At 42.6% G+C, this 21,575-nt stretch overlaps 2 protein-coding genes across 2 annotated transcripts in view; one reads left to right on the top strand and one right to left on the bottom strand.

Annotated features, from left to right (window-relative positions):
• tn (tripartite motif containing protein thin) overlaps positions 1-2,534 on the bottom strand; it is an 83,149-nt gene extending 80,615 nt beyond the window's left edge. The window contains exon 1 of the mRNA XM_080286159.1: positions 2,444-2,534. The gene's annotated coding sequence lies outside the window, so the exon portion shown is untranslated. The remainder of the gene's footprint in view (positions 1-2,443) is intronic.
• The window catches only part of LOC145418203 (2-amino-1-hydroxyethylphosphonate dioxygenase (glycine-forming)-like), a 98,075-nt gene that overhangs the window by 40,641 nt on the left and 35,859 nt on the right, over positions 1-21,575 (top strand). The window lies entirely within an intron of this gene.

The raw sequence follows: 21,575 nt of genomic DNA, 5'->3' as shown, positions 1-21,575 counted from the left end.
TACACGGTATTAGTGCAAGTTACGACGGTATAGCGAAACATGAAAGAGATATAATAAGAAATAAGATTGTAATTTGCGAAATATATCTTTGAGGTGCAGTTGCTACGAAGTTATAAAATGCCAACGTGAATATTGCCCCCTCCCCCCCAAAAAAAAAGCAATTTAAGAATGCATGTGTGGTAAGGGGAAGAGGGTTTCCTTTCCTTTCGAGACAAAGTTGACTGAGGACAGAAAATCGAGAGAAAACAGCCCAGCAAGTCAGTGCATCAGGGGAACATTTTCTATGGTTCTCTCACCTTAACTTGGCCTTGATTATTATCGTTTTGTAGCCTATTTCACGTAGCACAGTGACAGAAAAATACAATACTATGATTCTGCATGCTTCCCATAATATTTCCTTGTGACTAGCATCATATTCGAGTTCTATCTTTTATTACAACTCAGCATTCGAGCCAAGTTAAAGTAAAAATAGCATAGTATTGTCAACGTGTCTTTAATCAGCTGCAGTTATTTACTCATTCAGTAATATTAATAAAGGTGGAGTGTGGTAGCAGAATGTATCACAACTGTTGCAGCTAAAGGCAATATCAGCTGAGCTATTCCTGCCTTGGTATCAGACAAATGAGCAATTCTGTCTTCATCAGCTACATTTTCTGCCATCAGCAATGGTGCCAACCTATCGCCTCTCATGACAGGCAGACAGACAAGGTGAGTGACATTTATCCTGTAACTAGATCCCTGTCACTCACGCTGTTACAACTATCATGCGAAGGTTTATCTGTTGATAAATAATTTGCTTATCTATCTGATGCGTGACGACGCATCCTCAGACAGACGGCCTCGATTAAAGGACCCCAGACGCGTCTGTCCCCACTCAGTATCGACCATAACACGCCACTCTGCCGTACTTATCTCCACCTTGTTCTCACTTAAGACTATCAATCTATCTATCTATCTATCTATCTATCTATCTATGGCCAGACACCATAATCCCGTAAGGGGTGGCCGTTTGACTTCGAGTTTTTGTTTTACGGGAGGGGCACTAACTCTCCACCAACCCACTTGTTGACACGTAGGGAGCACGTATGGTTTGGTTATATGGTTACCACCCAGCGTTGTAAATGGTTTCCTGGCTTACAGGAAACCATTTGGCTTGTCACTCAATGTAAAACCACCCGTAAAGGAAAGAAAAGCAATAAGAAGAGACAGGAAAGATGGAAAAAATAGGAAGAGAGGGGGACAAACACAGAAAAAGAATGATAAAGGCTAAGGAAGAATTAGGCAGCACTACATCAAGTGAGTGGATGATGGTCGCCACCATATACCACTACTTAAAGAAAAAAAAAAAACTGCAGCCGACCATCCGTTTGTAGAGATTATCAATATTAACATAAGGCGTGTTCAAATCTCAAGCAAATGCTTGCCAGAAAAAAAAGAAGTATCTATTTATTACATAAACAATGGAAATGAAGACAATAATATATGTCGTAGATATTAAGTCTACGGTTGTGCCCGGCCAGTAGTCACTGACATAAAACTCGATCCCACAAAGGTTTTCCCACTTGTCTCATGCATGCCTGCATCTTCGATCTGTCTTGTAAACGAGTTAATATTTTTGACAACATGTTTTACAATTAACATTTAACGGGAAGTCAGTTCTGCGTGGGCATATAACTCAACACACACACATACACACACACACAAAACCGTTTGCAACTCTTACAGTAATGTACCGTACTGTATTTCATGACGTGTTAGCTGTCCTTCATTGAAAAGAATATAATGAATAATTATTGTCAGTTTTGTATATTTCTGATACAGTTTCGGCGGCACCTAATTAAAAAGGTTCAGTAGAAGCTACATGCCGCAAGAACTGAAAATATTGACATTTCTGAATTATTGTCACATATCAGGAGTTATCAAAATATTCTACACGCTTTTTAATGTCGAGGTTCAAGTACATACACAGCTGACCTCTTTTTCGTCTGTTATGAGGAAAATGGTTCGAGATAAATGAAATATAAATAATTTTTGAACGCTACAACGTTCTCAGATTTGTCAACGAATATAAATAAACATCATGCTTGTTGATAGACTACCACTGTCTTATCCGAATATATATTTAGCTCTCATTGTTCTTGCTTATGATTTTTAAGTAATGTCATTTTAATTTTTGTTCTTATCCGAATATATATTTAGCTCTCAGTGTTCTTGCTTATGATTTTTAAGTAATGTCATTTTAATTTTTGTCCTTGAGGCAGCAACAAATATCATCAGCTTAAAGTTCATCTCGCTCTATTCCGCGTCACACTCGATCCAATTAATATTTTTCAGTCTCGTTCGCGTACATCATAAAGAAAAATCTTAAAAATCAAAACAGTAATTCCGAAAAATCACGTAAATCAAGACAATCATAGAACAAACAGCAACACGAGCATCTTACCTTGGTACCGAGTGTAGTTGTGTATCAGATGCCCTGGACCCCCACAGTACGAGGGGGGCCCAGGTGGGTGTTTACTCCATGGCCGCGTCACCTGGGCAACAAAGAAAATGGAATTAGGTCTAGTTGGAAGGAAAACTCACTTGTCTTACGTAAGCCAAAAATGAGTTCATATCCAATAATATTATGTGTATGTTCGAACATATACAAGTAACTCAATATCACACAAACTTCGTAGACTGTGCAAGTGGTAGAGCATCATTGCCTGATATTTACTTTATAGTCACGGCACCAACGCACTGAAGAAAATGGACCAACTTGTGTTCAGCGAAAACTCACTATCTAGATGAATGGGAAAATCAAATATATACAGTATACAAGTATTATAATATCTACTTAGACCCAGATACCTTAATGGATTGTAATATAACAGCCGTTTTACAGGCTGTGTCAATTACATCATGACGTTGGATGCTAAACACACAAAATAAACCCAAACTCATTCAAAGAAAAGTAATCTTGTCTACATATAAGAGACACTAAGAAAATTAGCATCATCATAAGAAAAATAAGTAATTATGGGTCTAAAGACGATGACGTGCAGTAATCAAGAAAATATATACACAAAGAGACAACTACTAAGAATATGACAACAAAACTGATGCCGACTGGTGGGAAAACATACACCTAAGGGAAGAGTTGAATATTTTATCCCCGAAAAGTATAAAGGGGAAAATTACGCGAGAGGAAACAAACGCCAAAAATTGCCAATAGATGTAAGAGGAAGGGAATAATAAAAAATGGAAATCAAGAGAGAGAGAGAGAGAGTTGACATTCCTTTGCCTCGCTGTGGCCACACCAGAATTAGCAGGGGGCGAGGCAGGCGGGAGGAGGGGGCAGGAGGGGGGAGGCAAGGAGAGGAGGAGGAGGAGGAGAGGATAGGCAGGGAGAAAGAGAGGATAGGCAGGGAGGATGAGGAAAGAAATGGTAGGGTATATGGCTAGGAAATGGGGCGTGGTAAGGCAGGTAGAGGGTGAGGCAGGCATATGGGCATGAGGAAGGTATGAAGTGAGGCAGGAAGAATGAGGAAAGGGTAGATGGTAGAGAGATGGGGGCATGGTGAGGCAGGCTGATGATGAGGAAAATGTAGAGTGAGGAAGGGAAGGGGAGACAGGTAAGGGTGAAGTGTTGTGAGGACTGAGGTAGATGGGGCAGCGAGGCAGATAGGAGTGATGCAGAGAGGGTAAGGCAGGTGAGAGCGAGGCAGGTGAGTGAGGCACGTGGAGGTCAGGAAGGAGGGGTAAGAGAGGATGAGGCAGGTGTGGGTGAGTCAGGGTGAGGCAAGTGGGGGGTTAGAGAGGGAGACAGGTGGGGATTAAGCAGGGAGAAGCAGGTTGGGGTTAGGCAGGTTACGGCAGGGTGAGGCAAGTGTGGGTGAGGCAGGGTGAGGCAAGTGTGGGTGAGGCAGGGTGAGGCAAGTGTGGGTGAGGCAGGGTGAGGCAAGTGTGGGTGAGGCAGGGTGAGGCAAGTGTGGGTGAGGCAGGGTGAGGCAGAGAGGCAGGTTTGGGGTGAGGCAGGGTGAGGAGGGAGAGGCAGGTTTGGGGTAAGGCAGATGAGACTGATGTATGGTTAGACAAGTTGCAATTAAACCTTTCAGTCTGAGGACGTCTATTTTTACTCTGCTTTCGGTAACATCAGCTTTGGAGATCCCCCTCGTAGTGAAGGGGTTAATGAAGGCTACATTTATTAACCCTCCAGTTCGAAAATTCACTCCATAGCTAAATAAAACTGTCTGGATAGGCAGAAATAGAATAAAACATACACAGTTACATTAAAGAGATGAATATAAGTAGATCAAGCTGGTATTTAATCATGTAAGGAGCAGGTAAATAAATAAAGACTGACAGGAGAGTACAGAGTACGTCGGATGAACAGGACTTCACTTGAGTGTAGACAGATGGGTTGGGGACGACATGGCTGGCTGTTGTCGTTATTGCTTAATTCCGGTTCGCCTAATCAAGCAGACCCCTCGACCGTAGATAAGCGAACGTTCCTGTGGAATTGTTCCATAGGTTCCCTTCTCCGTTGATGTCTTAGTGTTGTGTGTGGAGTGTGGCTCCTTTATGTGTATTATGTTGTTTGGGTTTATTCTACAAGTGGAGAAAACGTGTCGCCTGTGATTCCACCCAACCCAATTTTAAACTGATAAATTAGGAGCGCTGGATGATATAAGTTCAGCTAGGTGAACTGGATCAGCAGTATGTAAGGATACATTTGATGGATGGGCGTCAGGAGGGGGGCTAGTAGTACAGTGCTCTGATCGAGGTATTGTGTTGCCCCGCAAGTGAACTGGGTATGTTGGTGTTTCTTCATTGTTAGTGTGGAAATGTCCGGAAGGGGAATGTTGATGAGGGTCAGGTAATGTTTGTGTGGCGAATGTTCTACGTGGCTAGTTGTATTGTATGGTTCTGTCTTGTAACGACAGGGGTGTTCTGTGTTAACACAGGCTGCCGCATAGCATTGTGTGCCTCTTCTCTGTAAGCAGTTGAACAGATGTTATGATGAAAATACCGTCGTATTTTTCTTTTACCTCGTGTATTTTGTGGTTCCTAAAGTTTAATAGTTCACAAGCTCTTGCTAGAATAAATTTTGTGTGATTCATAGATTCTTTTGGTCTATTTCTTTGGAGTATCTGTGGGTTATGGTAAACAAAGGAAGTTATTTTACACCGGAGACAAACGACTGAAAAGGACAGAAAAGGACATTAATAACAATGACAGTAACGACGACTTCCTAATTACCCCATGAGAAGTGTGGAAGACAAAAGCCAAGCCACCAAAGTCCAGAACATATAAGGGTAAGAGGCGGCACCCTACCCATCAATTTGGGATTCGAACCGATGCTCACAGCACCTGACCCATACCCCACCTGACTCATTATACCACTAAACTACCAGAATCTAAACAGTACCAAAGACAAAGAGCCATCCAGACTTTAACCATTTGTTTTTGGGTCGAACTTAGGGCGAAAACAATGTTGTCACACAACAAGCAGTTGAAGGGAAGACACCCCAAAGATCCGGGGAATACGACCTGCAACAAAGATTCTGCAGTCAGTTATAGTAGGGGTCAGTATTTCCTTTACAATGTCTCCACGCTGAGCAGTATTTAAGATCTTGATAAATTATTCGATAATTATCAAGGTGGTTGAAATCTCACTCCATTAGTTCGAAAGTCCAGATGTGGAAGATGATTAATGACCTAAACAGTATTTGGTGGCTTTTAAGTACACAGTTGCTATGGGTAAACTTTTCAGGTAGGGAAATATTATAAGGCAATAAAATAAGCAAATCAAAGTAAAAACGCTAACCAATACACCAAGATATTGAACTTAGATCAGACCGAACACTAATGAAAACTAGTGTCCAATATATGTACAACAGTGAAAAAAAAAAAAAAACAGTCTCCTCATAACCTTCCCTCCCACAATATTTCTTCTTTCTCCTCCCTACCCTTCATCACCTCAGACCCATTCCGTTGATCCAGTCTATATCCATCGCACATTTACCTCCACTAATAAATCTACGTTAACTCCACTCCATATTTCACTGACAAGTTAAGACGGGATTAACATTTCCTTAAGGTGAATAATTGGTAGTTTTTGCGCTCAACTTGGCAAGGAAGAGATACCATTATAATTCTTGTAACTGATATAAGCATGCACAAACAGTCCTTGGCCTTTTTTAGTCAACTGCCAACAGATGTTCTGGAGGTCGCAATAAGGTTATTCACATGACTTTCGAGACATCAGTTCGTACAAAAAGTAAGCAATCCAAATTACTACCCACCTATCTTAGTATGTTTTGGCTGTCTGTATAGCCATTTATCTATCATTATATAGTATACCAGGCCATCCTCGTGCAGAAATATAAACGCTGAGTATCCGTCTGGATTTCGCATCCAGGACGTGACATACAAAAGTCGACGCCGGAAAAATATCTGAACACAGAAAAGGTTGCTGAATGCATTCAGTGTCTCCTTCAAATGTTCGCCAAACATTGCTCTTCACACGTTGAAAGTCATGCAAGCCGTGTAAAATTCTCTAAATCTGTGCATGTCATAGATCAACTTAGCACAATGCACTGTAACCTACAACGTATATCTAGACAGGTGTGGTTGATGGGATTACAGATATTTTTAATAGTGTACCATTATCATTAAATAGTCAGCAGGTAAAATACGTTCTCTGTAAATCGGTAACCTGTTCTTCAATGAAATATTCTGGGTAACATTCATATCATACAATATTACGAGTTAATTTTCTGCACTTCTCATAAAATAATTCAGTGAGACTGCAGCATAATCGCACGTGCCATGAAACTGACGCCTACAAATGAGATATCGAGGACAGATGTGCCAGACGAGAGAGGAGAAGTGAAGACTGTAATTTGCAGGGAGGAGAGGATCAGGGTAGACAACTATTGTGGCTCCAGACTTTACTTGTTCATATTAGACAGTGCTGTGCTAGTGTGATGTGCTTCTATAATTCAGTTGCCTACTTCTGTGTACTGGTACAAACAATGTTAACTCAAAAGCAACGTACTTTTCACATGTCGAATGAAGTTCACATGTAGTGTCAAAGAAGAAGAAGAAGAAGAAGAAAAGTAGAAGAAGAAGTAGAAGAAAAGTAGAAGAAGAAGAAGAAGAAGAAGAAGTGATAGTAGTAGTAGTAGTGGTAGTAGTAGTAGTAGTAGTAGAGAAAGAATAAGAAGAAAAGAAGAAAAAGAACAGCATGCGTTTTCAAGAGGTGGCCTAAATATCGCTCACATCTCTGGCTTGCTCATACTGTACAGTATATTTTTCAGGTAATTTGAAATGCAGTTATTTACATCAGTCATAGTAGTATTTTTGCAACGACTCTTGTTACATGAGTTTCCGGACATATACTGCATTTACTATTATACCTCAAGTCGTATTCCCGTGGGTTTTGGAGAATATCTAATACCTGTTTATTATTAGTTTATTTCTGAATGTGGCATATCTATATTCCCCATTACGTTGCTTATGTAAACTATGTTGATATTAACAAGGTATAAGTAACATCAGAGAAAATACTGAGACGCAATGTACAGAATCCATCGCCAAGGAAGAAATGCCTGGAACCTTCTTACACCAAGAGAACAAAGCGCCTTCTACTGATCTTAATAGCCTGAGAATTAAAATGATAAGATTAAAGAGAAAGCTAGTGGGAGTAAAGGGAGGGGTGGGGGGGAATGGGGTGGGAGGATTGAAGGTTGCGACGTGTGTGTGTGTGTGTGTGTGTGTGTGTGTGTGTGCGGGGGGGGCGGATGGGGGTAGAGGGATTTGAGATGAGCTGTATGGGGAGTAAGAGGGAAGATGCGTGATGGGAAGGGGGCGGTGAAGGGTGTGAGGAGAGGGGAGGTAGGGGCTGGATAAATAGTCAGAAATAGAAGGGAGTAAAGAGGCCGAACGGCGAGGGCGCGCCTTGTAAAGCAGGGAAGACATTACTTGGTGTCAGGAGGGAAGGGCAGGGAGGAAAGAGTGGGGAGGAAGAGAGGGAAGGATGGGGAGGAAGGGAGGGAGATGGGGAAAGCAGGGTGAAGGAGAGAATTATTAGGAAGGGTGAGATGGGGGAAGATGTAAGAAGGAAGGAAGAAGTGAAGGAGAAGGAAATGAGATTGGGAGAAGGGTGATGGAGAGAGGAATGGTAAGGAAGAGGAAAACGTAAGAGGAAGAGAAGGAAGAATAGAGGGGAAGTAAAGGAGAAGGGTAAAGATGGGTGATCAAGAGGGTGAAGGTCAGGAAGTGGTGGACGAAGGAGAAATGGAGAGGGGAATGAAATGGCGAGAAAATAAGGGATGAAGTACTGATATGGGGAGAGGAAGGAAGGAAGGGAGAAAGGATGAGGAATGGCGATGAAGATAGGGATGGTAATGAAGAGAGGGAGAAGAGTTAGATGAAGAGGAGGGAGAGAAGACAGAAGAAAGAAAGAGAGGGAGATGAAGAGAGAAATGGAGGCAGGAAGGGTGAGGATGAGGGTAGGGGTGAGGATAGGGGATGGGAAGGGAAGTAGGAAGGACGGAGAAATAGAAGGTTAAGGGAAGGAGACATGGAACAGGGTGAGAAATGAAGAAAGATAAATGGAGAAGGGAAGGAGGAAGGGAGTAATGGGTTTAGAAAAGGAGAAAGGGAAAGAAAAATCAGGGTAGAAGAAAGAAGAAATGAAAAGGAAGGAAAAGAAGAAGCAGCGAAAGGAGCCGAGGATTGGAGAAGAAGGGGGACGGAAAGAATAATAGAGAACACGAGAGGAGAATGGAACTACAAAATTCCTCAAGACAGAAGGCAATATTATAGAAAGACGGGGAGATGGAGAGACAGCATGTAAAATAGTGGGAGCAGGAGGAGGATTATTAAGAGAGATATGACGAGATAAGGCTAAAGGAGGAGAGGATAAAATAAGAACAAGTAGTGGTGCTTACAATGTACACCTCTCTCTCTCTCTCTCTCTCACACACACACACACACACACACACACACACACACACACACACACACACACACACACACACACACACACACACACACACAAGTAACTAATCCAAGCACTAACTCCAATTCTTGCCAATCCAGCACCGTAAATCATAAACCTTGACACGAATATACTACTGCTGCCACCACTGCTGAAATCTTCGGTCGTATTCATAGTGGCTTTGGTGAATTCGCAACACGTCTTCCTTCACGACTCATTCTGCCCATTACATCTCACTATCCTCCTGCATGTTATTGATCTAAACTGTCTACATTAAAAAGAAATAATTAACATGCAAGGAAATATCAACATGTAATTTGTATAATAAATCACAAAGAAAAAGACGCTACGAAATCTCCCATGTCAGTCAGAATACGGATCTAAACCTCCATCCTGCTCTAAATTAATAATCTAATGCTTGAAGTGGTATAGACGTCTACACTGGAAAGCAACACCAGCTGGTATTTCTTTTAACAGTATATTTCTCAGTCCATAGCCCGTATTTTCGTCGCTATAGGAGGCTCCCAACCACCTCTTCCTTAGCGAGTTATTCCTGGATATTGCTGGTTTAAATAATTCTGTATGTTATATATGACGTGTATGATGGTACTGGGATTATTTAATTATCAAAGAAGAGGATAGTAAGGTGTAATAAACAAAATAAATCGCTTATGAAGAGGTGCGAAGAGGTGTTAGGAAGCGGTATACTGTATATGGTCTTATTTATATATATATTTTTTCGTCTGAAATCATTAAGCCGTAAATTTAACACATGATTAACATAACTCTGCCTGTACTCCTGTATCCTGATAATAATACACTGTCATTTTTCTAACACATCCAGGTCTCTCTTCTTTTCCTCATTCCCCCTCCTAACCCTCCCCCTGCCTTCCCATCGAGAATAGACCCTGCATCAATCTTCGCTATCAGTAACCTAACCCAAGCCTGACTTCACCCAGACCAGAAAGAGCAACGCATCATCATTATCAGCACAGCATCAGCATCGCATCGTTGCCATCACCATCAGCATTAAAATCACTACCACCACTACCATCATCATCATCATCATCATCATCATCACTGTCATCATCATCAGCAGCAGCAGCACCTCACCATCCTAACTATATCTGCCACTCATAAACGTGGGTGGGTATGCTCCAGAAATACCCAGGGAGGTAACGTGACACATACCAATATGCGAATGTGTGTGTGTGTGTGTGTGTGTGTGTGTGTGTGTGTGTGTGTGTGTGTGTGTGTGTGTGTGTGTGTGTGTGTGTGTGTGTGTGTGTGTGTGTGTGTGTGAGTGCGAGTCATGCTCTTCTTTTGACAGTTCGATAAACTTGGGTTGGCTTTTCTTCTGTCTGGTCTGCCTGTCTCTGTCGTCTGTGGCTTTCTTTCTGTCTTTGTCTTTTATTATACGTGTTCTGTTCATTGCCATCTTACGTTTATTTCAGTTTTCTCATATGGCATTAGACTGGCCTCTCACCTGTCTGATTCTGTCATCTGTTTTTGCCTGTGGTTTCTTTTTATCTGTTTGTCACTGTATTTTATCCTACCTGTTCTCTCCGTCTTCACCTCCTGTCTGATCTGTTCCTTTCTAATTTTCTCTGTTTGCTTGTGGTTTTCTCTCCTCAGTTTGTCTTTGTCTCATGTCGTCTCTCTCTCCCTCTCTCTTTTCTCGGTTTTCTTATAAGACTGCACTGGCGTCCTTCCTTTCTCTGACTTCGGTCTTTTGTTTGTCTGTGGCTTCTTTTTCTTCCTGTTAATAGCTTTTATTGTATCTCTATCCTCTCGTTTTCTCTGATTTTCACCTGTCGGATCGGTCTGTTTTTGTTTTCCTTTCGTCTGTCTGTAAAAGCCTCCCGTTTGTCTTTGTCAATTATGTGTCACCTTTATCCTATATCCTTTCTGTTTTCTTCTCAGTTATCTTATTTTTTCCCATAGATATAAAATCCCTCCCTCTTGTTCTGTCTCTCTGGTTCACATCTTTCTGGATTACATTGTTTTTAATCTTCAGTTCGATCGTTTGTTTGTTCACTCCATCTCTCCCCCAGCCCCTTCTTCCCCAACCCCCTCACTCTCCTCTCTTCTTCCTCTCTCCCTCTTCTTCTTCCTTATCTCCGCATTCTATTTTTTCACTCCTCTTGTCTCTGGCTGGATGTCTGTCTATTTCCCTTTCCATTTTATTCCTTTTCCCAGAACTCCTCCACCCTTCCAAGGTCATAATTCACAAATGCTTCAGCTCCCCCTTCCGTGTTTTCTTTCCACCCAACATTGGCATTCCGTCTCGACCACGCAGTCATCTGTTTACTTCGCCAAGATTACTTACGTATATTATTCCTGGTGCTTACATACCACAAATTCTGATAGTGTGTATCGCTCTCTCTCTCTCTCTCTCTCTCTTTTTTTTTTTTCTTAGTCTCACTAAATTATTAATAATACAATATGAGAGATCTCTCCATAGCGGTAATAAGAAAATTACACACACACACACACACACACACACACACACACACACACACACACACACACACACACACACACACACACACCTTCAGATGATTTAATTTAATTCAGGGTATTATATATATATATATATATATATATATATATATATATATATATATATATATATATGTGTGTGTGTGTGTGTGCGCACATAGATAGATAGATAGATGGATCTCTCTCTCTATCTATCTATCTGTTTAAAATTGGAGGGATTATAGAGAGCCCCTAGTAAATCGTTTACTACCTGAGGGAACTTTCGAATCTGAATAAAATCGCATGCAAGCAACACTAATAAAAATATACAGAAAATGGCGTCTTTGGCTAGAGTGAGTAGCCGCCTTTCTGCCCCTCATAAGTCACATTCCTTCCCATCCAAAACCCTGCCGTACTTCCACCACCACTCTAAATAACCCTCTGACACTTTTAACTGCCCCCTACATCCCTACAGCGCCTCTACACATACCCTGAATCTTTCCCCTTCACCACCCGCCAGGTAGCAGCAGGAGGGATGACGAAACAGGTGAACATCGCCAAATGACACTGACTAACACCTGAGTATGTGAGCAGTGGGGTGGGGATGGCAGGATGACAGGGAGGGGAGTACATGATGATGATGGTGATGATGGCTGAGATAACAATAGGAAGAATATATTATGATGATATTCTTATTATCTGATTGATGATGATGGCGATAACGACAGTAATGATAATGATAACTTTATTCTTCATGTTCACATAGAGTGGTGAGGATATAGGACAAGATTCATTGATGTTTTTTCTGGACATGATTAAGAGGAAACGGAAGGTACAAATTCCCTCCCTCTCCACCCCTCCTCGTTTCGTGAGAGTTGCAAGGCTGCTTACGCCACACGTGATGGGAAGATGGGTGGTGGTTGGGGGAATCATCATCTAGTACAATGGCGACTAGGTGGATCGGTAGGTTAGGTGCCTCAAGTTTAGAGTACGATCTTGATATGAGTTCGAGGCCCAGTGACTGCCACCAAGTTAATGGGGTAGACGCTGACAATTCAACATCAGCATACCAAACCTACACCAAACATGTCTGACAACGCTATCATCTGTTTCACCTTATGTGCCTTGTATCTGCCCTATTTCCTTTAATCCTCCTCATTGCTTTTACCTTTTACCGTCAGCACAAAAAGATGGAGTGTCCAGTTCTTTTCGATCCCCTACCTACTGTACTATTTATTTAGTCGCCGGGACACACGGAATATATTGATAATGTTCCTTCTTCCCTGTCCCTAATGTAAAGGAACGATAATCAAGAAAACTGATGGATTAGATGATGATGATGGTGATGATGATGATGGTGATGATGATGATGGTAGTGGTGGTGGTGGTGGTGGTAACAGAGGGTGTCTGAGGATGGTGATAACGGACAGAATATGATGAGTCGATCAGGAGATGGACGGTGTTGATGAGAGGTAAAAATGAGGCTAGAATGGGAGCATAGAAGGTGCAAAGGAGGAGGAGGAGGAAATAGGAAAGACGAGCGAGACGAAACTGGAAAGTAAGCATGATAAGAAACACACTATGAAACAAGGTGAGCAAAAGAAGGGTGAAAAAAAGGTAAGGAGAGAAATACTGAAACAATCAGAAAACAGAAAAAAAGACAAGAAACAAGGAACAGAAAAAAGGAGGAATAGGAGGAAAAAAGAAAGGAAGGACATGGAAAACTTAGAAAAGATACATGGAATGAAATAAAGAGGAAAAGAGAAATAGTAAGAGTTAGACAAACGAAAAGAGGGAGCAGACGAAGTTAAAGAAAATATGGTAAGTCAGGAGAGAGAGAGAGAGAGAGAGAGAGAGAGAGAGAGAGAGAGAGAGAGAGAAAGAAAGAAAGAGAGAGAGAGAGGGAAAAAAATAGGTGAAGAGTAGTAGGATGGATGGGAAGACGGTTGCGGTAACGAGGCGTGAAGAGAGAGCTAAAGATTTACTGTGTGTGGGAGGGTGGGAGGTGAGGAAGTACTGAGGACGGGGGAAAAAGATAGGCTGGGTAAGGGTGAAAGACGGGGAAGAGAAGAGGTGTTAGGCGAGGGTGAAAAACAGGGTAGGGATGAGGGGCTGTGCGAAGGTGAAAGACACGGAAGTAAAGAAGTAAAGAGTATGAGAACAACAAACTCGTTCAGTGCAGTGACGTCTTTCACATTTTAGTCCTGCTTCCGAAGAGGCTAATTTATTTTTTAACCAGAAGGGATATTGTTTGAACCTATCGTCATTAACCTCTTGGCTGCGTGTCAAAACGTCTGGTAGTTTCAGGAATAACGATATCATCATAGTGAGGGAGTCATTGGGCAAAAGAAAAAGCTAGGAAGAAGAAAAGAATGACGATATTATTTGACTCATTCAGTATGATGATGATGCCTTTTCTTTTATTCTTTGAAATAGCCACGAGACGGGAAACTGTCCGCTATGGGTAGATTTCCTCTCATTCTAGTGACCTTGGCCTCTAAACCATCACCTTGATATTCGATCCTGATCTAGATAATTATGGCCAGTTGCTACTAACTATCAAAAAATAAGATATCTAGACCAAAGCTTTCAAAAGTTAGAGCCCGACCACATTGACAAAAAAGACAAAACGTAAACAGGAAGGCAGACAGGTAGACATTAAAAAAAAAAAAAAAAATACTCACTATTGCTTGGGGGTGTTCTCTCGTAGTGAAGGGTTTAAGTAAGATATAAGGATGATTTATGACTGGAAAAATAATCATCAAGGGGACAAGATTTGATAATATTAAAACAGACACCGTAAAGACGTTGGCGCTAATTTCACGGCAGAGTCTTTTGTACTGTATCTTTACTCGTGTCACCATCAGACGAGAGTAACCTTCTTTAAGGAAAATTTTCGCCGTGTAGGAGTTAGGAGAGATGTGTGACTATCAGAACGATTTATGGTTGGGTATATAAACGATGAGAAAAGAAAGGACACTTATTGAAGTTGATTAAACACACACACACACACACACACACACACACACACACACACACACACACACACACACAAATGGGAACATCTAGCTCCTTATCATCACTTGCGATTTCTAGGGATCCAAATTAAGCTACAGTAATTACGAAAATTTGAGGTTAAATGACTGATCCACAACCTCTGCTGGAAGTACATGCTCAAAAAACCTCCTGTCACCTCTTATTCAAACTTGCCCACAGAACATAACAAAACACAGAGTAAACCGTCTTTGTATCAAATGGAAAGTATTTTAAGTTCACGCTCACAGAACAAAGTAAACCCACGAAACCCCTAGAGAGGACCCGTACCATGTCCTCGAGGTGATAAGATGTGAGCAACACCGAGATAGTTACAGGAAACCCACAACTCCCACTCCTTCCAACCACCATCAAAAAAACCCTTCTCATGTCCTCGGGGTGTTAGAGGTCTGGACACTGCGCAAATATTTCTGCACAGCCATAAACGCGGTGCTCAGTGTTTAATGACGCCGCTGAACCGCCTTATGACTCGACCGTAAACATCGGAATGCCGCCCTCGAAAACAAACACATGGGTCGGCGTTACAAACCTACCCTAACACTCACCGTCAACACAGGCCTACCCACATAAACAGGCTTGAAAACATTGGATCTGGACACGCGACGGTCAGATTCCGACGTATCCTGACGCAAACTGTCCGATCTTGTATGCCAGGGTACAAGTAGTAGTAGTAGTAGTAGCAGTAGTACCAAGTTTATGGGAAACTCGAACTCTGTGGACTTCAGTCTTAAACTACTTTTCTCCCGCAGTCTATCCTCACTCTTTTGGGTGATAGGAACGTAATTGTGGGACGTTTGTATAACCAGGGAGTTGAACTTCCCAATTATGTTGATATCAGCACATGAAGGCGTCCCACTCCAGCACCTAGGCCAGGGCAAAAGTTAGGAGAACACTTTATCACATAAGGCCACATTCTAGGCATTTCTTACCTATATTTTGTATGGTTTTGAAAAACGGAATGTTCAAAACGTGGCCCAGTGAAACGAGGTATCCTAGTTTTTACCTTCACCTAGACAATCGGACACTTCTCGCCACAGTGTGTTTGATTCTTACAGAAGTGTGACAAAGCCCTTACTCACAGCGGCACTAACCCTACAGACACATACCACCCAGTTAAATAGGCTTATAAACCTGACAAACATAGGTGAACACATACCTGCTTCACAGGCACAGGGAAGCCAACCACATTAACAGTTCGTGTGACTGACAAAGAAAACGTCTAAAATGTTGTGGGATTGTTGCCAAATCTGAAGAAGGAAGGGGGACAGACGAAGAATCTAATGGTGAGGAAGTTAACGTTAGGGGAAGGAGCAAGTGCCTAGGCTTATCATGCTTAGGCAGCATTTCATACGTTGGAGACATAAAAGAGTAACTGACAATGAAAGCACACAAGCATTTCACCAACTATAATACGCAACTGTTTATTCATGATCCAGGCCCCTTTTTCCGTTCTAGATAAAGAATGAACTAGGGTAAAAAAGGCCTTGCCCAGAAGTCTCGTCTTCAACCTAGAGATTGATAATAATATGTTTCAGGTGCAAGGCAAGTATGGTGTCGGCTGCACCATCACCAGTGAATAAATTTCTAAATAAGTCAAACGTACATGACTACCCTACAGGCTTAGATGTATCTATTCTACAGACACAGGCATACCAACAGTCATCATCATTGTCATCGTCTTTACTCACCAATACATGGAGTGAAAGAAATCCAGAAAAGTAGATGGAAAGTACAAAAGTTAGAGAAAATGGTCAAAAGACTTTAAAACTATATGGATCGTACCTCCATTCCCCCATCATTCACTCATTAAACCGAACATTGAAAAAAGACACTAACTAACCAACTCCTTAGTCTCAAGATATAGGCTACCCAGACATAACAACCCAAATACAGGTATGACAGTCCAACCACGATTTATCCTCCACCAAATTACATAGATTTAAACATGACACACCAATAACATACCAAATTGAAAAGCTCATGTCCATCTCTTGTCATCAAAAGGCAAACCATTCCTGCCAATCCATTCTTCTCCTTTCTCCCCCTTCCCTACTGTTTACCATTTATCCTTCCCTCCCCCCTCTCTTCTTGCTTCTCTCCCCCCGCCCTCTCTCTCGTCACCCACCCTTTCCTCCTCAGCGGCCACTTGACGTAAGAGGTTCCCGCAACACCATCGCTGGCTTCCCTCCTCCACAGTGTAAAAATACCAGGGGAGAATCGCCGGGGAGTTGGGGAGGATACCTGACTAGCCCCACGTCCACTACGGTTACTAGCTTACCTCCCTCCTCTCTCTCTCTGTCTCTGTCTCTGTCTTTGTCTGTCTGTCTGTCTCTCTTTCTCTCTCTCTCTCTCTCTCTCTCTCTCTCTCTCTCTCTCTCTCTCTCTCTCTCTCTCTATCTATCTATCTATCTATCTCTTCCCCTTATTCCTCTACCTCAGCTCTCCTCTTCTTACAGTCCCTCTCCTTTCTCTCTTTGTCCTTTTTCCTCACATCCTCTCTGTTTTCCCATATCTCCGTCTTCCTCTCTATCATCTCCCTCTTTCCCCTCCCCCCTCTCTCTCTATCTCTCTCTCCCACTCTCTCTCACTCTCTTTCTCCACACACACACACACACACACACACACACACACACACACACACACACACACACACACACACACACACACACACACACACACACACACACACACACACACACACACGCCTGCCAACCTTCGCGGCCAAAAACCCATCATGTCCTATTATTGGGTACACCTTCCTTGAACTGCATACGTAATTCTTCTTAATCTGATCCTCGTCAATGCTCTTATACGGTAAAGGCAAATTATTCGTGATCTGCAGACTATTTTTACGGGGTTTCTTGTGAGCATTTACTAGATATCTTCCAGTAAAGAGTTTTAGAGGCCACGGGGGACTTAGGATCTCTAATTTAAGCTTAAGAATGAACTCTAAAAAACGTGTATCGAGAACTTACTTAACGGCCTCATTCTGCAGATCCAACACTTACAATATCTTTCATTGCTGAATAAAGATCCGTCGTTATGTATATTTATTTAGAGGCATTAGAGGGGAAGGGAAATTGATGACTAGAGGATCTGTTTGTCCTGCTGTGCCTATGAAGCTGTTTATTGCCTTGTGTGATGTGACTATGAGAAGGAGAAAAGGAGTATAAAGCAAAAGAGCGAAAGTGTAAGAGTCCTCAAGTGATGTAAGGAATAATGTGCTCTAATGTGGGGAATTAGCAGGAAATTATCAGTGGACTAAGGATGTATAGATTATATATCGCCATCGTCCTCCTCCTCGTCATTATCATCATTTCCTATCATTATCATCACCATCATCATTCTAGCCTTACCTCCCACTTAAGAGATGGACTGAAGGATCTTGAGACAAAAAGAAAGCACAAAAGCAGAATTATATAACAGAGCGCCCATTCAACCCAGAATGTGATTCGCTGAGTGATTTGGAGTAACTATACTCTCTTCACTTTAATTTGGGCCAGGTTTCATCCTTACCCAGCTTACTTCTTGTAGCTGAGTGGAAAAAAATCATACTACGGCTCTGTCTACGGGAGTGATGCTTGAGTGGAATCCTGTGCCTCATTTCACTCTGTTGACCAAACGTTTCGAAAAAGTTCAACTGCACACTAAATAGGTCCTAATTGAAAGTAAACCTGTGTCGGGAGGGCATGGGATTGAAAGGGGAGAATGTGGACCAGCAAAGAAGAGGGTTTAGAGAGGATCAGTTAATCTGTTATCTCGTCCCTCGCCAGCTGGATTTAAGGAGGGATGACCTTGGCCACCATCATTTCTTCCCAAGGGACCTCGAGCAAAGGTAACGCCTCTTTGATGAGGACAGAATCAGAGCGAGTAACCTTGTTGGATTACTGTTCGCCTCGTAATCACGGACGAGTAACTGTGTATGGGGACTATGGGACTACTGCTGTAAATGCCGGCTCCCTTGCCAATGTCAGGGAGTGCCATGAGGAGTGACCTACCTCTCCGTGGAGATCTAACCCTGCAGTGTATCGGTCTTGATGATGATGATGACTGTGATGATGATGATGGCAGTTTAGAAAGTTACTACATTCAAAGGCTCCAGGTAATAAGTGACCAGAGTATACAGCCGTTAGATTACACTGATCAAAGTATACAGTGACCAGGGAGGTGTAAAGAGTGCCGTGATCAAAGAAGGTGAAGGGCAATGAGCACTATAAGGCAGCACCGGACAAGGCTTACTTTTAAGGTTGACCAGGCAAAGGATTACCACCACCACCACAACCACCACCACGGATACCAACCATTCCACCACACCTCACAGTTGTGGGGGGAAGGAAAGAATTTATGAAAATGAATATCAAAGAAGGAATTAATAAATGAATAAAAAAAGAAATACGTGGAGAGAGAGAGAGAGAGAGAGAGAGAGAGAGAGAGTAGTAGTAAAGTCAGCGAGTCTGCTACACATAATTTCACCTCCCCTGATTCTGTCCTGTCTCTTTAGTGATTCTTTTCCCTCTTCCCTCATAGGTTTATCTTTTACATTGGTCTTCCATTTTATTTTCTTTGTTTTTGTCTCTTCTTCTCTCCTCTGCCAATCGCTTTAGCTGTCACTCCTCTCCTTGAGCCTTCTCTTCATCTCACTTCTTGTCACTCTTTTATCTCTGTCTCTTTCTCCTTACATGTCTCATCCCCTTCCCTCCGTCATCTGCTCCCTCCCCCCCACTCTCCTCTCCTCTCTCTCATACCATCTCCTTTTTTTCCTCCCTATTCTTACTGTTAATGTACATGTTTTTCTCTCTATCCCTCTCTTAAATACTATTTTGCTCAAGTGTTCATCCTTCTTTCTTTACTTTGCCTCCCATTCCTTCTCTCCCATCCCTCTCTTTGTCTTTCTCCGCCTCCCTCTCCTCTCCTTCCTCTCTCTCTCTGTCTGTCTGTCTGTCTGTCTGTCTCTGTCTCTGTCTGTCTGTCTGTCTGTCTGTCTCTCTCTCTCTCTCTCTCTCTCTCTCTCTCTCTCTCTCTCACTTTAGATATAACTTCTCTTATATTCTCTGCTCTTCCCCACTTCTGTTTTTCCCCTCCCACTCATTCAGCCTCTCTCTTGTCTCTCCTGTCCCTCTCTTTCTCTCCCTTTTCTCTCATCCATTGTCTTTAATTCTTCTCCCTACCTTCCTTTCTCTATAGATCTCACTCTTTCTCCATGTATGTGTCTCCTCCTCTTTTCTTCCCTTCCCTTCCTGCCTTCCTTGCCTTTCTCACTCCTCCATTCCTCATTGTTTTTTTTTTCCTTACACCTCCCCCTCCCCCTCTTCTTTCTTCCTTTTTCTCCTCCCTATTCTTACACGTTTCTCCTCTCCATACACTTCCTCCCTTTCTAAATATTACACGTCCTTACATATGACCCCCTCCTCCTTCTGTATTTCCTCTTAACCCTCTCTCCCTCTCTCTCCCATATGCTTCTTTTTCTCCCCCTGTCCCTCTCTCTCTAATTCCCCCTTCCCTCACTCCTCCCCCCTTCCCAACTTCTCTCCACTTGGCCACACAGGGAGAATAATGGCGACAAGTGTGATTCGTCCTGAATACTATTTGCGTTTAACTAATTCTTCGTCTGTTTGGGTTTGGAGGTAAAGAGAGGGGTGGAGGGGACAAGGGGGGAATATGGAGGGGAGAGGGAGGCAAGGAGAAGGGAAGGGAAGTGGGGGAAGGGGAGAGTGAGGGTGGAGAGGAAGGACAAGAGGAGAATGAGGGAACGGACAAAGGGAGGATGAAGAAGAGGACAAGGCGGTAAGAAAGGGGAGAGTGAAGAAGAGAAGTGGAGGAGGAGGAGTGGGAGCGATGAAGAAAGTGAGGGAGTGGAGAGGAGGAGAGGAGGGGAAGGACGAGAGGAGAATGAGGCAAAAATAGTGAAGAGGAACAGGTGCTGCAAGAGGTGGAAGAAGAGAGGGAGAGGAGAAGCAAGAGGGAGAGGAGGAAAGGATGAAGATAAAGATAAGGGGGAAAATGAGGTGAGGAAAGAGAAGGGGACCATGATGGAAATGAGAGGATGAGGAAGACGAGAGGAAGAGGAAATTAGAGTAAGAAAAAGACAAGAATGGGGAGACGATGACAAAGAGACTAACGTAGCGGAGGGAGGGAGAGAATGAAGAGAAGAAACAGAAGAATATATTAATAAGGAATAAAACACTAAGAGGCAACACGAATACACTGAGAAGGGGGAAAGGAAGGAATACGAGAAAGAGGGGATGAGAGGAAGCAGGGGACCAAAAAAGAAAAAAAAATATCAAAGAAAGGAAACTGGTAGTCAGGAGGAGTAAAAGGAGCGAATCAAAAGTTACACGAGAACAAAATAACAAAGGATGAGACCAACAGACCAGATCCCTGCAGTAGTGAACAAATTTAACAAGGGAAAATAACAATCGAAGGGAACAAAAGATAACACACTCTGACCTCCTGTTAAATACCTAAGAACTGAGAGTCATAAGTTTCATCTAAAACCTCTCGTCCTTGGCAGTGATCCAGATTTATATGAACAGTGAACAGGGAAGATGAAGACTTTTTCATTTGCCTTCCCAGTTACACGGTCCAAATAATAATGATAATAATAATGATAATAATAATAACAATAATAATAATAATAATAAAGTAATAAATATTACTCTCTCTCTCTCTCTCTCTCTCTCTCTATTGCCAGACGCCTTAATCCCATTCGGGGTGGCCACAAACAAATAGCCTCCACGTCGCCCTATCCCCCGCCATTTCACTGCCCTGCTCCCAGCTCACACCCCCCTCTCTCATATACCTCTCCACTCCATCCCTCCATCTCATCCTTGGCCTCCCCCTCCCTCTCTCCCTCTCCACCTCACTCACATACACTCTTCTCGTCAGTCTCTCACTCTCCATCCTCTTCACATGTCCAAACCACCTCAGTGTGTTTCTCCTAACGCCTCCTACCACATCCACATCCACACCACAACGCTTCTTTACATCCTCATTTGTCAGTCTGTCTCTCCATGTGACTCCACAGGCTCTGTTACTACTACGACTACTACTA

This window comes from Coenobita brevimanus, chromosome 14 (assembly GCF_032717465.1).
Source record: "Coenobita brevimanus isolate Jiangsu-jjx chromosome 14, ASM3271746v2, whole genome shotgun sequence".
Classification (NCBI taxonomy): domain Eukaryota; kingdom Metazoa; phylum Arthropoda; class Malacostraca; order Decapoda; family Coenobitidae; genus Coenobita; species Coenobita brevimanus.
The sequence above is the reverse complement of the archived record's forward strand: the minus strand, read 5'-3'. Positions and strand labels throughout refer to the sequence as shown.